The sequence below is a fragment of the Cervus elaphus genome, chromosome 25, assembly GCF_910594005.1.
Source record: "Cervus elaphus chromosome 25, mCerEla1.1, whole genome shotgun sequence".
Classification (NCBI taxonomy): domain Eukaryota; kingdom Metazoa; phylum Chordata; class Mammalia; order Artiodactyla; family Cervidae; genus Cervus; species Cervus elaphus.
The window spans coordinates 63,292,965-63,308,527 of NC_057839.1; the positions used below are offsets into that span (position 1 = coordinate 63,292,965).

Genomic DNA, 15,563 nt, shown 5'->3' on the forward strand with positions numbered 1-15,563 from the left:
ACACACAGTGTGAGGAGAGAAGGCACTCAGCGAATGGCCCCCACGTTGCCCCAGGGCTGGGGTGTCTGCAGTGATTAAGGCTGTGGGCTCTGGACCAGGCAGCTGGGACCTGAACCCTGGGTCTGCCCTTCCATGCTGTCTCAGGGACGTGACTTACTCATCTGTTAAATGGGGACAACAGCAGTCTGTATGCCATAAACAGGTTGGGAGATGAGATTGAATAGAGAAAAGTGCCAGGCACAGGGTGAACACTGGGAGTGGTGGCCTCCCCAATGGTAATGCTAATCCATGAACCCCTGACCGGGACCTTATTTGGAAAAAGGGTCATGGCCAGCGTCATTAAGTTGACCTTGAGACCAGATCCTTCTGGTCTCGGTTCTGTTAGAAAGGGGATGACTGCCTAGTCATCCAAATGACAGATGTCGATTCCAGGGACATGAGTCCCGTTGGAGGGAGATGGGTGGTGGATTCTTGGGGTCGGGGTGAGGTCACGGCTTCCCCGGGAGAGGCAGAGTCAGAGGGTAGTCTGGGAAGCAGGTGAGCACACCTGGGTCCTGACTGCCTGGGTGGGATCAGGAAGGAGGAGGGTGTGGACGTGTAGAAAGAAGAAGAGCCCTCGGAGACGGCCTCACTTCCCATAGAGGACTGCAGAATGTGCTGGAAGAACCTAGTGCCCTGGAGTCACCTCTCACGGAGGTTTGAAGGACCTAGCACACTGGAAGGGCAGCGCCTTGCGGCTTTAGCTTCTTGCTCCTTGAAGGTGGAGACTGCTAGCCCTTACCTGGCTTCCTTTCTGTCTCTGGCTGAGAGTTTCAGGGGTGGGATGGACAGGCCATCGCAAGCAGCAGCTGCTCTGCTCCGCATGCGCAATGACGCAGGTGGGCTCCCCTTTGTTCTCATAGCTGGGGATACTGGTCCCCAGAAAGGTCCTGGCTGGGCCATTCAGGGAGCTGGGGTGACAGGTGGGGACCACAGCCCTCCCAGGACCCATCCTCCTCCCTGAGTCCTTCCCATCCCTCCCTGCACCCCTGGAGGCATCTGGTCTCCCGGGTGAAGACGCCGGGTAGGTCTCATCACCTTACCGATTTTTTTTTCCTCTGGCAGTTCTGAATTCGTGGATGCCCGGTCACCTGCTTACAGAAATGGAAACTGGCTCATAGAGTGATTTAAACCCCAGACCTGAGGATTACGTTCCAGGAAAGCATGGGGCAAGGGTATCTTTCCATCTGGTTTATGGCCTCCTTCACTGAGCGGCGCTGCCCTTGGCCTCACCGAGGTTTTATAACCGGCTCTCATTTCGGGTCCGGCAGAGACCCCCTCCGGAGTTGTACGGGGAGGACGCCAGCCCCCTGCTTTCCCTGTGAGCAGATCTTTTCTCTCGCCTGATCCAACAGTAGTAAGCAAGACTCCAGTAAATAAATCGTTCAGTTCCCACTGAAATTGCCTATGCTGGAATTTGTGCCTTTTAGAGACACATGAACGATGACTGGGACAGAGCATCCTTTTATGTGAACCCGGATGATTCCAGCCCAGATAGTAGAAATGTGAGAAGCCTCAGCGAAGTCTGTTCTCTGGGTTATAAATTCCTTTTCTCTCTAATGCCTTGGCCTTATCTGGAGATTCTCTTGGCTGTGCTTTCTTCTTTCATGGCTGTCTCTTTATTCACCCTGTTCCTTCTTTTCGGGGATTTTACTAGCTCAGCAGCTGCAGTTGAATTGAGCCAAGAATATTTGCTCGGGTGGCCGAGAGATGGTCTCACCCCGCCTCCGAGGCCGTCTCTCCTCGGCACACTGGTGCCCTTCTGTAACTGTCCTTTTCGGAATCAGCTCTGCTTGAGCTTGGTTAAAAAAAAAAAAGTCAGCGAACGACAAAACAATTTCAAATGACTGGATTTGTTCACCTTTCTTTGGCTGTCCTTAACATCGCGCCCCTTTCCTAACTAACTTTCAAAGTGTGTTTTTTGGCTGTGTCTACAGGATGTTTTAAAAGGTATTATTATTTTTTTAAACAAAAGAACAGTGTGACCAGATGCATTTTAAAATAGTTTGTGCACTTGAAACATCGAGCCAGAGGCTTTGTTGCTGCAGCCTTGGAAATAATGGCGGGGTTCCGACGAAATGGAAAAGTAGCTAACTGGTCATTCACACAGTTCTCAGAACTTGTGCGCTTTGGGGGCACTTATGGCATTCTTCAGGACCTCCTTGGTCATCCATGGTAAGGAATCTGCCTGCAATGCAGATGTGGGTTCAATCCCCAGGTCAAGAAGATCCCCTGGAGAAGGAAATGGAAACCCATTCCAGTATTCTTGCCTGGAGAATCGCATGGACAGAGGAGCCTGGCGGCTATAGTCTATGGGGTCACAAAGAGTCAGACACGACTTAGCCACTAAACAAGAATGATGGCATTCTTCACAGAACCTGAATCTACCTTGGGAGTGGTAATGGAACTTGAAAACACCTGAGGCTAAGGCTTCGGGTGTGCAGAGGGGTAAACAGAAGTCAGGTTTGGGGAAGACAGGGTCAAAAGGAGCTTAGAGAAAGTGGGGCAAAGGGAAAAAATATGTTGTAATGGCAGAGAGAGGCCCAACTTTATCAGCTGTGATGATGCAAGGATAAAATAAAAATTAAGGCTGAAACAAAATGACTCTGAAAGTTTTAGAATTAATTGAAAAGATAGTGTAGCAATATTCCTACAGATAAATTAGAACATGAAATGAAAAGTGTTAAGGACAGAGACAGACAATTCATATTAACAAAAGTGAAGTTGCACCAAAGAAATATAACAGTTTTGACACGGTAAACACCTACTACCACAACTTTTTTTTTGTTTTTAGTGCCCCCCCCCCCATGTCAACCTCCTCAATTTGTTTAGTCCTTTTCAGTTCCTATTGAAAAAGTAAAAATTGAATTATTTTTGTTTTTTAAAAAAGATGCATTTATTTTTATTTAGAGCTGCACTGGGTCTTCACTGCTGCCTGGGGACTTTCTGCAGTTGCCGTGCACAGAGGCTGCTCAGGGCAGCGGTTTCTCTGTTGTGGGGCACAGGCTTCAGTAGTCTGGGACGTGGCCCTCGCTGTCCCGCTGCTTTTGCGGCCTTCCCAGACCAGGGATCAAACCCATGTCCCTTGCACTGGCAGGCGGGTTCTTCATCACTGAGACATCAGGAAAGCCCCTGAAGTAGTTACTTTTAAAAGACCCTGAGGGATTTTCTGGTGATAGACTTATATACCTTCCTATCGTATACAAAAACAATTTATTGCTTTTGTATACATAGCTTGCAAGCATGTGTGCTAAGGTGCTTCAGTCATGTCCGACTCTTTGTGACCCCATGGACTGTAGTCCTCCAGGCTCCTCTGTCCATGGGATTCTCCAGGCAAGAATACTGGAGTGGGTTGCCATGCCCTCCTCCAGGGGATCTTCCCAAGCCAGGAATCGAACTTGTGTCTCTTACGTCTCCGGCATTGGCAGGCGTGTTCTTTACCACTGGTGCCACCTGGGAAGCCCAGTATACATGCCTTATTTTTGTATAATTAATAGTCCATGGATCAATTTGACTTCTTTCCTCTTAAATTCCAGTGTCTACTTAGGGCTTAAAGTAACCTGACAATAGGGCTATTATCTTGCCACATCTTTGAAATATTTACAAATATTTTCTTTGAAAAAGAAATTGACTAACCTCGAATTGAAGAGATTTTAACACACTGCTATTGTAATGGGGAGAACTGTGGCCCCAAGATATGCTTACATATTGATTCCTCTAGCCTCTAAATACCACCTTACTCGTGAAGAGTCTTTGTAAGTGTAATAAAGTGAAGAATCTTGAGATGAGATCCTTCTGAATTACCCAGGTGGACTCTAAGCGCCGTCTCAATGCCATCACAAGTGTCTTTGTAAGAGAGAAGCAGAGGGGAGCCGGAGACACAGAGGAGGAGGCGACGTGAAGATGGAGGGAGAGACTGAAGCGAGGTGGCCTCCAGCCAGCGTGGGCAGCCCCCAGGAGCTGGGAGCCTTAGACAATGGATTGTCGCTAAGGGTCTCGGGAGGAAGCAGGGCCCTGATGACACCTTGATGTCAGACTTCTGGTGTCCAGAACTGCGACAGAATAAATTTCTGTTGTCTTCATGTGGACGTATGGCAGAAACCAACACAGTTTTGTAAAGCAATTATCCTCCAACTAAAAATAAATACATTTTTAAAAAGAAAAAAGAATTTCTGTTGTTTAAAGCTACTAGTGCAAATGTTAGTCTCTCAGTCGTGTCCGACTCCTTGTGACCCCGTGGACTGCAGCCCGCCAGGTTCCTCTGTCCATGGGATTTCCCAGGCAAGGATACTGGACTGGGTTGCCATTCCCTTCTCCAGGGAATCTTCGCCACCCAGGGATCAAACCTGGGTCTCCTGCATTGCAGGTGGATTCTTTACTTTCTGAGCCACCAGGGAAGCCCTTAAAGCTACTAAGTTTGTGGTAATTTGTCATGGCAGCCATAGGAAACAAAATTCTCAAAAATGAACAGATTAAGAAAAAGAATAACTAATTAGAATATCAAGGATTGGAAAAGTGGAATTAACTCTACATCCAAGTGTGCTCCTTTTTATACATATATAGAAAAATTTATTAAAATTGACCATGTCCTACACCACAAAGGAAATGTGCAATTTCCCAAGTTGAAGTCATTGAGTCTTCATTCTTTTGGGAGCAGTGCAATAAAAACAGCAACCACCCACAAAAAGATGGACAGAACATCCCCTGAATGCATTGGGAGATTAAAAAATATCTTCTAAATAATTCATGTTTTAATGAGAAAGTCAAAATAAAAGTTATAGTACTTAAAAGCAAATGACTACCCGAGCTGTGCATATAAACTTGTGAGATAAAACCACAGTGTTACTCAAAGAAGAATTTTGAGCTAGGAATGCATTTATTAGAAAACAATAAAGATTGAAAAGAAATTAGCTAAGCTTTCTTAGCTGTAAAAAAAAAAAAAAGAACAGCAAAACAAATCTAAAGAGAGTAGAAGGAAGGAAATAATATGGATTAGAGCAGAAATTAATGAAGTAGAAAACTAGAAAGTCCAGTAGCATTAATCAACAAACAGAAGCAAGTTATTTAAAGTGATTAAGAAAATCAGTGAGTTTTGGGCAGGTATGATCAATAAAAAAGAAAAAATATAAATAAATATCATGAGGAAATAAGAAAAGATCTATAGTTGTAAATATTTTTGACTCAAAATATTTTAAAGCATTAAATATCTTTATACTAATCCTTTAAGTAGCTGATATTGAAAAGTTCCTAAGATACAAATAATCAAGATTGTCCCAAGAACAAGTAGTGAAACAATCGTAAATGGAAATGATGGACAAAGATCAATAAGCAAGAGGAGTTGCAGAGTTGGACATGACTTAGTTGAACAACAAAACCAAGTCCATACTGTCTAAAAGATCTGCTGTGTGCTGTGCTTAGGCGCTCAGCCGTGTCCGACTCTTTGTGACCCCAGGGACTGTAGCCCGCCAGGCTCCTCTGTCCATGGGGCTTCTCTAGGCAAGGATGCTGGAGTGGGTTGCCATGCCCTCCTTCAAGGGGTCTTCTAACCCAGGGATCAAACCCAGGTCTCCCGAGTTGCAGGCAGATTCTTTACTCTCTGAGCTACCAGGGAAGCCCCAATAGATGAGTTCTACCAAATAATCAAGGAGAAGATAACTTAGATTCGGGGAAGCTATTCTAGAGAATAGAAAAAGATGGAAAAAAGACTCTGTAGCCATCCGGTGGCTAAGACTCTGTGATCCCAGGGAAGACCTGGTATAGTCAAATAAATACACATATAAAAATATTAAAATAAAGAAAAAGAATGCTTACCAACCCATTTTATGAAGTTAGTAGAAAACATCAAAACTGCACAAGGAAAGAATAAAAAACCCCAAAGGCTCATTACACTTATGAATGTGTGTGCAGAAGCCATAAAAATATTAGCAAATTGAATTTTACAGTTTACTAATAGGACAATACACCTTGGGCCAGTTAGGGTTGCTTCAACAAAGAATATTTATCAGTGTGGTCAACTGCCTGAAATTAAAAGAAAAAACCCCAAACCTCCATGATTTTCATAATAGATGCTAACCTCCCTCCCCACCCACAATAAATATTCGTTCACCACGTAAATCATGAGAAAACTGAATAGAAGGAAGCTCCTTGAACTAATAATAAAGAATATATACCAGAAAATCATAGGGGTCCCCTTACTTTATGATGTAACAAAATTTAAGTAGTCATGTTCCTATAATGTGTTAGCTACAGTTCAAGAAAAGAAATAAAAAATTTAAAGGAAGAAACAAAACTGTTAGGTTCAGATGTTATAATTGCTCAAGTTGAAAAACCAAAGGAATCACCTGGTGAACAATGAAGGCCAATAAATTAGTTTATTCAGCAGAAAGGCTGAATGTAAGCTGAACATATAAAGAGCTTTAATTTTTGTTTAGCTAGCAATAAGTAGTTAGAGATTACAATAGAAGAAATATGATCTGCTTCATAATAGCAATGAAGTATGTTAGGTATCTGAGAATAGACCATGCCAGGGGCATAGCCAGTCTCCTTCCTTCTTTACTAAACAATCTCAAATTATGTTTGTGTTGGCAATATTCTGTAAAACAAAATACTTGATCTCCCAGCATGCTTTGTAGCTAAGGTTGCCCATGTGATAACAGTCCCATGCTCCAAGAAACATAGGCAGAAATACATGGGAGGGCATTCCTTACCAGATAAGACGAGAATGTCACCTTCTTCCTGCCTGGAAGACAGACAAGATGTTAGGAGGTATAGCTGCCTTCTTGTGATCACAGCATGAAAGCCTCCTGCTGGGGATGGTGGAAAAAACACCTGTTCCCTGATGATTTCCTGAGGCAAAGCATTGGCCCAGGACTGCCTTGGGCTTGCTGGAGAGAGGTGGCAAGGAGGAAGGAGGGTGGGCAGGAGAGGGGAGAGAGGGAGGGAGAACCTCACTTGTTATAGTCACTGGTGTTTAGATTTTGTCTGCCTCACAAGTGAACACATCTCTAACTGATGCAAAACCTGAAAAATGTTAAAACCTAAATGAACAAATCCATAAAATTTCATAGTAGAACATGAAGGTAGCCTAAAAAAAGGAGAGCTGTACTATGATCCCAAATGGAAAGATTCTACATGGTGATGAGGTTGTTGTTGTTATGGAGTCGCTAAGTCGTGTCTGGTTCTTTGCAACCCCATGGACTGTAACCCACCAGACTCCTCTATCCCTGGGATTCCCCAGGCAAGAATACTGGAGTGGGTTGCCATGTCCTTCTCCAGGGGATCTTCCCGACCCAGGGATTGAAACTGCGTCTCTTTTGTCTCCTGCATTGGCAGGTGGATCGTTTACCACTAGCGCCACCTGGGAAGCCCCAGGCCCCTCCTGGACAGCAGGAGTGATTGATGTCTTACCAGTTACGCCTGTATCTGCGCTCTAGTTGGCCGTCTCCTCAGAGAAGGTATGTTGAGATGCCGCTTGTGGGCTTGCCCCCCTCTCTAAGAGCATCTATCTCGAGAGGACCCCTCCTTTAGATCCTCATCCAGATCACCAAATCAAAGCCCAAATCCTATAGGTGGTTCTAACATCCTCTTCCTGACCATCCAACCCCCTCTCTCCCCAGTTCTCCACAGTGCATGATCTCTCTCCTCACAATGAGTAATAAATGTGACTTGTTTACCAGAAATTCAAAGTATATTTCTGGTGGCTTTGCCTGGAGGGCACTGACAATACATGCATGTGAAATATATGAAATAGAAATTAAAAGTGAGCTAAAATATGTAATATTAAGAATAGCGTAGTCCTGTTTATTAATGGTATGAAACTTTCTAGACCATTTCTTTCTGTTCTCATTAGAGTACATTAAGAACTTTGTTTGATGTTCAGTTGCCAAGTTGTGTCCATGGACTGCGGCATGGCAGGCTTCCCAGTCCTTTACTATCTCTTGGAGTTTGCTCAGACTCATGTCAACGGTCTTGTGTGACTCAATGAAGCTATGAGCCATGCCATGTAGGGCCACCAAAGATGGACGGGTCATGGTGGAGAGTTCTGACAAAACGTGGTCCACTAGAGATGGGAATGGCAGACCACTTCATCATCCTTGCCTCAGGAACCCCATGAACAGTATGAAAAGGCAAAAAGAACTTCTAAAAATAGTAATATAATCAAATATTCATTATGAAAGAAATCTTGTTTACTTTGTTGTGATACAGTGATCTGAAGGCTAGATTCCAAGTTCAGTTTATTTTGACAAGGGTTTTAATGTTGTCTTAGCTGAGAGTGAGATTTTCCAAATAATGGTAGATCCAAATGGTTTTGCTTACTAAAAAACCACAAGATTCATTTTTTTTCTTGACAATGAAATTTTTCCTTTATTGAACTTTGCCTGTTGATTGTTAGTAAATTTTTAAAAAATGAAAAATAAAAATTGCAATGAAGAAGAAAAAATTATGGAGTCATATTTTTAAAGTTCCATTAAGATATTTCTAGGAAAAAGAGAAAACTTATATGTACATAATAGTTTTCTTCCCTCCCGGTGGCAAAGAGTATAATTAAATTTTTTGCTCTTAAGCCATAACTTCTGCAAATTTGTCAATGACTTTTTAAAAATTCGATCTTGTCTTATTTATATGCAATTCACCATAGAGCCAGCTTTGTTAATCTATTTTCGTTTATAGTTGACGGACACCTCTTTATCATTTAATCACATGAAGAAGGAAAAGTCTTGTTTAAGGTATTAATGGATGTTTGGCAAAGATTTATAAAAATTCCATTTTACAATAAATTCCAGAAATTGAGTTCACGTCCTTGGTGAAACATTTAAAAAAATCACATCTGCCAGTTATGCAATTGAAAACATGTGGAATCAAAATCCATTCAAAATAGTTTTTTGTAAGTCTTTTAAACAGATTAGAAAATTCTGTTTTAAGATAGAAGAGCTTAGTGGATAATGTATTATCTTGTTTGGGGCAGTAAAGTCTTATAATAATGAAGACATTTCCATTTATCTGTATTCAGAAGCTCTCTGTATAGCATGGCTCTTTCTTTCATACCCATTTAAAAAATGTTACTTTTCCTTTGAAGGGACAGATGGAATGTGTCTAGTTTTTCAAGAGTATGATAGCGGGATACATACTAGTGGTTTTTAAAGTCAAGCCAATTGGGAAAACTTACTTTTTTGGTGCAAGTACTGTGTAACGAACCTCTTTATATATGACAACTGTGGTGAGCACTTTGCCTTGGCTGATCAGTCTGTGTGAGGTCTCAAGAGGTCCTCGTGGACCTTATTTCATTGCTCATTCTGCTCTTGGAAAGAGCGCACTCTCTGTGTCTCTAACTGGGCAGATATAACTGTATTGAACCACTAGACCCCAAACAGGAGCCCTCATGTAGGGTCACCGGCCTGACCTCCCCAGCGTGTCCACCCACCTCCTCTCCCTCCAGGTGACCTTGGGATTGGCCATTACTGGACCCAGTGGGCTCCCCAGGATTCATCTGTATTTCGCACTGGTCACGTGGCCTTGAACAAGTCACCCACCCTCTGGCCTGAGTTCGATGACATGAAGACCATCAGTCAGAGTGCTTCCTGGGGCCTCTGAGTGGATGAGATGGAGCCAGTATGGAGACAACTCAGCAAGTAAGTGTGGCTTGAATGCTGGGCCTTTATGATTCTTTAGAGACAAGAGAACAAGGTCATTGTCGTAGCAGAGAGTATAGAGGACAGGGGAGCCCAGAGGTGTGAAGTTAGCACTTGGCTGGCTGATGGGGGCCTTTTTGCTTCTAGGGGGTATGTGGCATTTTATGGGGTCCCAGCAGGTGGGTTTGATTTAGTTGACAGGGATTGAGGAGAGGAGACTTCCTCTGAGTTGAGGCAAAGCAGGCAAAGGAATTGAGGTAGAGAAGGCAGGCTGCCCTCAGCAGTAAGATGGGGGAGGCTCTCTAGACCAAGGGTTGTGGCCATGGTCTCTTAGTAGACTCTGAGATCCCCCGGGGAGTCAAAGACCCTGTGAACCCCCCAGTCCTTCCCCTTCTCCCACAGCATCCTCTTACACTTGGTATGTTGGGTTAAACTCTTCAGTGTCCATGCACAGGGGGACAACTGGCCCAGTCCCTTCCTCCCTCCTCTTATACCTGCCCTTTAGCTGTGCCCTTGCACTTGTCTGATTTGTCTATAAGCTTAGTGAACTTGCTTACTTAGAAAGGGATGCTGAATGACGATCTTTAAATTATTAATGATTTCAGCACTTTGTAATTAAAATGCTCATTTTCTCCGTGAATTTCAAGCACACATATATCACGAATACAGACAGAATCTATTTTAATGAAAAACATTAAAGCACTCAATTCCAAGTAATGAGGTTATTTCCATGTCTTGGCTGTTAGTTCATATTTGACTCATTCATTTATTTATCCACTCACTCACTGACTACTTTTGCCCCCTGCTTGGAGTAAAGTATTCATACAGCTTTGTAGATGTAACTTCCATCCATTACACTGAAACAATATCTCTACACCTGAGTGGCACACAGTCCATCTTTTGGAAGGTATTCTTTCTGGCTAGGTTATTTCGTGATCATACCTAAATTTGAGCACCTGCTGACTATTTAGGAAAATACTCTGGTGTTTAGGAAAATACTGTAGTGTGAAAGGGGATGTTTCCTAGGGCGTAGCCAGGAGAGACAAAGGGAGCAATAACTTGCTTTGTGTAATCAAGTTGGAGGGATTTGAGGTTTCTAAGGGTCAGGGAAGTCTGGAAGAGAGGATATGGAAAAAGTGAAGAGGTTTTATGGAAAATTGTATTTTCCAAAGATGGAAACATCTCCCATCACACAAGGTCTTCCACTGAGAGGTGGAGGCCAGTCCCCTTCTCCTGGATCTTGGGTGGGCCTTTGCAATTGCCTCAGACAGAAGCAGAACCATATGAAGGGCTTCTCAGGTGGCTCAGTGGTAAAGAATCTGCCTGCCAATGCAGGGCATGTGGGTTTGACCTCTGGGTCGGGAAGATCCCCTGGAGAAGGTGATGGCAACCCACTCCAGTATTCTTGCCTGGGAAATCCCACGGACAGAGGAGCCTGGCAGGTTACAGTTGATGGGCTGGCCAAGATTCAGACATGACTTAGGGACAGTATGAGCATGAGTATCCTATGACCTCCAAGGCTCGGTCATAAAAGTGCATGAGATTCTACCGTTCTTGAGGTACTCTTGCTCTTGGAACCTGGTGGCCATGTTGTGAGGAAGCCCAGAAGAGTCCAGGTAGACAGACCACATTGAGAGACCATATGTGTAGATACTAAGGTCCACAGTCTGCTCAAGTTCTCAGCCAACAATTTGCCTTAACCATGAGACACCTTATGACTCATTGGAAAAGACCCTGATGGTAGGAATGATTGAAGGCAGGAGGAGAAGGGGGTGACAGATGGTTGGATGGCATCACTGACTCAGTGGACATGAGTTTGAGCATGCTCCGGAAGTTGGTGATGGACAGGGAGGCCTGGTGTGCTGCAGTCCATGGGGTTGCAGAGTCGGACATGACTCTAAGGGTCAGAGAAGTCTGGAAGAGAGGATATGGGAAAAGTGAAGAGGTTTTATGAAAGATTGTATTTTCCAAAGATGGAAAGAGTCGGACATTACTGAGCAACTGAACTGAACTGAATGAGACATATGAGTGAAGATATCTCAAGAAGATTTCAGTCCCCAGTTATTAACTCACACCCAGACTCTGAGATGTCTCAGAGGAGGTCCCAGAAATCCTGGAGCAGAAAAAAGTTGTTCCTATTGTGTCCTGTCTGATTCCTGATCCCTAGAATCTGTCAGCATAATACATTAAAAATATTTTTAAAGACTTGAAGAGAAGTTCTAAGTCTGCAGCAAAATTGAGAGGAGGGTAAAGAGATTTCCCATATTTTCACTGCCCTAAAAATCTGCTATGATCTACCTACTCATTCCTGCCTATTGCCCCACAATACCCAACTCCTGACAATCACTTTTTACCTGACTTTTCCAGGATGTTATAGAGTTGGAATCATACAGTGTTTAGCCTTTTCAGATTGGCTTCTTTCATTTACTAACATGCATTTAACATTTCTCTATGTGTTTTCATGGCTTCATAGCTCATTTCTTTGTAGTGCTGAATAATATTCCATTGTCCATTATTCATGGAATGAATAATATTCCATTCTACGTATACATATCCAGTCATATGTCCTGGATATACCATGATTTATTTATCCATTCAGCTACTGCGGGACATCTTTGTTGCCTCCTAATTTTGGCAATTATTAATGAGGCTTCCATAAACATCTGTGTGCCAGTTTTTGTGTGGGCATACGTATTCCACTCCTCTGGGTAAATACCAAGGAACATGATTGCTGAATTGTATAGTAATATTATATTTAATTTTGTAAGAACCCATCGAACTGTCTTCCAAAGTGGCTTTACCAGTTTGTGTTTCCACCAGCAGTAAATGAGGTTCCTCTTGCTCCCTCTCTCTCTCTCTCCCCCTCCATCTCCTTTGCTATATAAAAATGGGTTTCAAACACAGGCTTAGGAAACCAAATAGTACAGGGGGCCATGTAATGAAAAGGGACAGCGCTTTGCTTGGCCCCCTCACCCTAGTTGAATGCTTCTAACAGAACTGCTTTGAAGGGATTCTGTGTTTCAGTCTCCTGGTGGTTCCTCCATGTCTCTCAACAAAGCACTGACCTGGCTGTCTCCTGATTTATTGATTCTGAACACCATCTACTGGCTTTCTGCCGAGAGAGATGGGGTGGGACATGGCGGGGAATTCAGCTCTCCCTTCTTCCCCATCCCAACAGCTACACCATGTATTTCACTCTGCCCTTAACTGTGTCACTCTAAACAATGCATTTAAGCCTCTAATTTCCGTTACTTCAGCTTCAGAAACCAACACACTTGTCTCTCACTCCCTTACTCGCTCTCTCTCCTCCCACACAGATGTTCCATTATCTGGATTCAAAAGGAACATCAAGCCCGTTTATGTACAATTCCTCTACAAGGACCCCTGCCAAGCTTCATTCTTTCTACTTAGATCTGCAACAGAGGCACCCTGGCTGCCAGATGTCATAGGCAGGCAGCCGCTGCTTTCCTGGGGTTTTCCTCCCACCTTGGTATTTTAGGTCCTTGTTTCATTCCTCTCTCATGGGTCCCTCTCCAGATGCTCCCCAGCTTCGGGTGTGTCCTATGCTTATGCCTGACAAAGGCTGATGGTTCCCTATTGGGAAGTGAGCTCGGCCTCCCCAGCCTGTTGCTTTCCTGGAGGCTCTGACCTGATAAAGTCTCTTTATCAGGGCACTAATCTTATTCATGAGTGCTCCACCCTCATGACGTAATCACCTTCCTAACACCATCACCTTGGGGATCAGGATTTCAACAAATGAATTTTAGGATACAAACATTCATTCCATAACAGTGTCAATGTCATAAAAGACAAAGAATGACTGTGGGACTATTACAGATTGAAAGATATTAAAGAATCATGGTAACTAAGTACAATACCTGAGTTGGGTTGGATTTTGTAGTGGAGGAAAAAATTCTCAGACATTATTTTTGGGTTAGTTGATAAAACTGAAATAAGAAAAGCAGATTGGATAAAAGTACTGTTTCCATCTGGAGATTGATAACTATTGTGATTATGTAAGACAGTAAGTATCCTTACATTTAGGAAATACACACAGAAGAAATTAGGATTAAAGGGCTATGATGTAAGCAGTCTTTGTTCAAAGGGTTGAGAGAGGCAGAGAGAGAGAGAGTTAAAGATGATAAAACAAACGAAGCAAAGTGTTATCAGTCAGAGATTCGGGGTAAATGGTGCATGAGCATTCTATATACTATTTTCATTCCTGCCACTTTTCTGTGTGTTTGAATTATTGCAAATAAAAGGCAAGAAAAAGTGAGCAAGGGACAAAAAAATGGCTGCAGGAAACACGCATACAGATGTCTTTGAGCCCTTGAGTTAGTATTTTTGGGGGAAAATTCTCTGGATTCTTGGACATGGAATTGCTGGATCAAAAAATAGTCACACTTAACAAAATTTGGTTAATATTGCCAAATTGCCAGGCAGTTTTTGCCGCACCATATGTCTTAAGATAAAATGTGGTTGAAATTAGCATCGCTGATGGAGACTGAGGACATCACCACCACAGGGCGTGTTGGAGGCTTCTGGGACATGGATCCCATTTTTCAAAGGCCCTTTAAGCACCTCATGTGCCTTACAGTGGAGCAGGAATCACGGGAACAGTCATCCCAGGTGTATTAATCTATCTGGGATGCTGTAACAGAATCACAGACTGGGGGGCTTACACAACAGAAAAGTATCAGTCCACAGTTTTGGAGGCCAGTCTCTGACATCAAGGTGTCTGCAGGGTTAGTCCCTTCTGAGGGCTGTGAGGGAAGGATGTACTCCAGGCTTCTCTGCTGGGTTTGTAGATGGCTGTCTTCTTCCCGTCTATTCACATCATCTCCCCTCTGTGTGTTTCTGTGTCCAAATTTCCTGTTTTTATAGGGATGCCAGTCATATTGGATTAGTGCCACCCTGGAGGCTCAGATGGTAAAGAATCTGCCCTGCCTGCAATGAAGAAGATATGAATTCACCCCTGGATCAGGAAGGTCCCCTGGAGGAGGGCATGGCAACCCATTCCAGTATTCTTGCCTGGAGAATCCCATGGATAGAGGAGCCTGGTGGGCTAAAGCCCATGGGATCTCCAAGAGTTGGACACAACTGAGCGAATGACTCTTTCACTTTTCAATGACATCACTTTAACTTGATTACCTCTGTAAAAACCCTGTCTCCGATTAAGGTCACATGCTGAGATACTGGGTGCTGGGACCTCACATAGACTTGGAAGGGATGGGCCCTACTCCACCCATAACAGCAGGGTTCTCTGTGCTCTTGAGCAGTTCTTAAGTTCTTCCAGGCTTACCTCCCATCTGCCTTGAGCCCTGTGTCTGGACTCCATCTATTTGGCTGCATAGCTTAGCTTCTTTTTCATCTAGCCTTGCTCACATTGGCAGCTGGGCTTGAGGCTTGTTCTGGCTCTCACCAGGCATTCACTTCCGGTAGGCATCCCCAGAACCACTGGTGGAGAGTCCCTACAAACTGTGAAAGAGCTGAGGGTTGCACAACTCAGTTGGTGGCCAGAGACAGGAGAGAGAGAAGAAGCCTGCATCTCAGTGACATCCCACTTTTCTCAGCATCCTCTCCACTGTTGGAAACACATCACTTGTTACTGTTTGTGCATACAGTGTATGCTGAATATGGTTTTCTGGTTGTGAATACAGTCCCACCAGCACATCCTATTCCTTCTGTTCATTGTACCCCATTTGCTAAACCCCTTCTGGGCACAAGGCACTATGGCAGAAACTCTGTTAAAGGCCGGAAGAGACAAAGAGGGAGTCAGACCCAGGACAGCATCATCGAAAGATGGTGGGCTCGGGAAGAGACACACGTGCACATGCAATGCCATGTCATCAGTGGTGAGCGTCTGCTCCAGAGTAATCCTTGGATTGAAAGATG

The 15,563-nt window shown here is 43.8% G+C and overlaps 1 long non-coding RNA gene across 1 annotated transcript; it reads left to right on the forward strand.

The window, feature by feature from the left end:
* Positions 1 to 49: 49 nt before the first annotated feature.
* On the forward strand, positions 50 to 14,601 carry LOC122683541. The gene is made up of 4 exons (XR_006337772.1): positions 50 to 1,396; positions 7,372 to 7,493; positions 9,476 to 9,668; positions 14,553 to 14,601. It is a non-coding gene; the product is annotated as an uncharacterized LOC122683541 (long non-coding RNA).
* Positions 14,602 to 15,563: the final 962 nt, after the last annotated feature.